Consider the following 2,058-nt stretch of genomic DNA (forward strand, 5'->3'; position numbering starts at 1 on the left):
AAAGATAATTATGCTAATGACTTATTAAAACAACTTGATACTATACAACTGAATGTAAGTTATTATTGTATAATTATTAATCATCTATCCTGTGAATTTTATGCACCTTTATTTTAAAAGATAATATTGTAATTTAACCAGAGACATAATTATAAGTCCTGGGATTAAATTAGTCTTTATAAAGAAAATGTTATGCCATTTTATTAACTTATTATAAATAATCCTCAGACTTTGTGTATTGNATTAACTTATTATAAATAATCCTCAGACTTTGTGTATTGGAAATACTCATATATAAGTGATAAATATAGTTCACAGCTCTGCTAAGTATTAATCCATTAATTTCAATTGTGTTTTCATTTATATTTTGTTTAATCTACATGTTCACTAGTATATTTCCTTACAAAAGTTAATTCATAATATATGTTATTTTACAGGGTATAATTTAATTAAGAAAATTACTTTGGTTAATGATTAATAATAACTTTTAGATTTTGAACTAAAAGAAACCAATATTTTTATTTTTTGTTAAATTAAGTAGTGCATGATAAGTANTTTGTTTAATTAAGTAGTGCATGATAAGTGAGTCACTGTAGTTCATCTATTTTAACATGTAAAATTTAAATGTATGAATCTCCAAAATCTATTTTAAATTATTAGTTGTATATTTTAGTTGTTATTACTATTTTAATTTTTGATACAAATCATATTTAAATTAATTTTTATTTAGATACTAGAACAAGCTACCCATTGAAACTTCTATTGATTCCATATCTAGTACTAACTAAATCTCAAATGAAAACAAACAAAAAGTCTGGGAAATCATCGTTAGTTGAATGTGTTTCATCTTTTGTTATAAATGTTTCAGTAGGTTATTATTATAAATATATGAATAGATGCACACCTTTAAGTTCCTAATTCATTAAGTATTTTAGTTTATATAAATTTAAACTTGTGTCACATTTATATGTTGTATTGAAATTATTTATATAAATATTCATTTTCAAAATTTAAATGATTCAGAATTTAAAATAATTTACCTGACTTAACTCCAACTATTAAAAGAGTTTAGGGTACTGGTAAAATCTACGAGACTCTTAAATATATTTTATAACTGTTATATAGTTGTATATTTAAAAATATATATCTTATTGTTTATTAATAATATACAGTATGATATTAACTTAATTTTATTGTAATTAATTTGTGAATGTATTTTGTACTTACAATTTTAACATAGTAAATGATTCTATTATGTTATGTAATAATCTGTATATTTTAAAATATCTTTACTACCCCAATCCAACCTATTATTATTATCTAATAAAGTTTCCTTTTCTATTTTAACTAAATGGATGTTTCTATATTAGTATTTCTATGTAAAATTTAGTTTATAGATATGTGATAATTTTGGCTTTGACACCATTCAGAATTAAACAAAATAAGTATTTGTTAAGTGTTGATAATGGTAACATTTTCCGAATACATATTCGCAATTTTTTAATAATTTTTTTGTGGCTTTTGGAGTTAAATATTTTTAATATAGTTTTAATTTTAAAAGATATTTGCCATAAGTGATCAATTTTTATTATTAAAAATACTAATTACAAATAAAAAATTTCTTGATGTTGTTTTGATAAGGTGTAGAATATTTAGTGTAAGGTATCCACTTAATATCTACTAAGAATGGAGAAAAATATATATTTCTACACAATATGATGCTATAAACTGAGTATTTAAAATCATATGTGAAATTACACACCAAGTCAACAATATATTATGATATAATATACAATGCATAGATAATATTATCTATGTATTATCATAGACAAGTTTTTTAATAAAAATCATTTAAATAATGAGTATTTGAGTAACAATGTATACTATAATTTTTTAATTTAAATAAAATGTATTGCTTTAAATAAGCTTGAAACTTCTATCACTACTTGATCATATTACTAAAGTTATATATTTTTTTATTGTTTTTTATTATTACAATAATCAAATAAATAAAACATAATAAATATGGCTTTGAACATTTAAAAAAAATAATTACTT

The sequence above is a fragment of the Daktulosphaira vitifoliae genome, unplaced genomic scaffold, assembly GCF_025091365.1.
Source record: "Daktulosphaira vitifoliae isolate Bord-2020 unplaced genomic scaffold, ASM2509136v1 Scaffold_5, whole genome shotgun sequence".
In the NCBI taxonomy this organism is placed as follows: Eukaryota; Metazoa; Arthropoda; class Insecta; order Hemiptera; family Phylloxeridae; genus Daktulosphaira; species Daktulosphaira vitifoliae.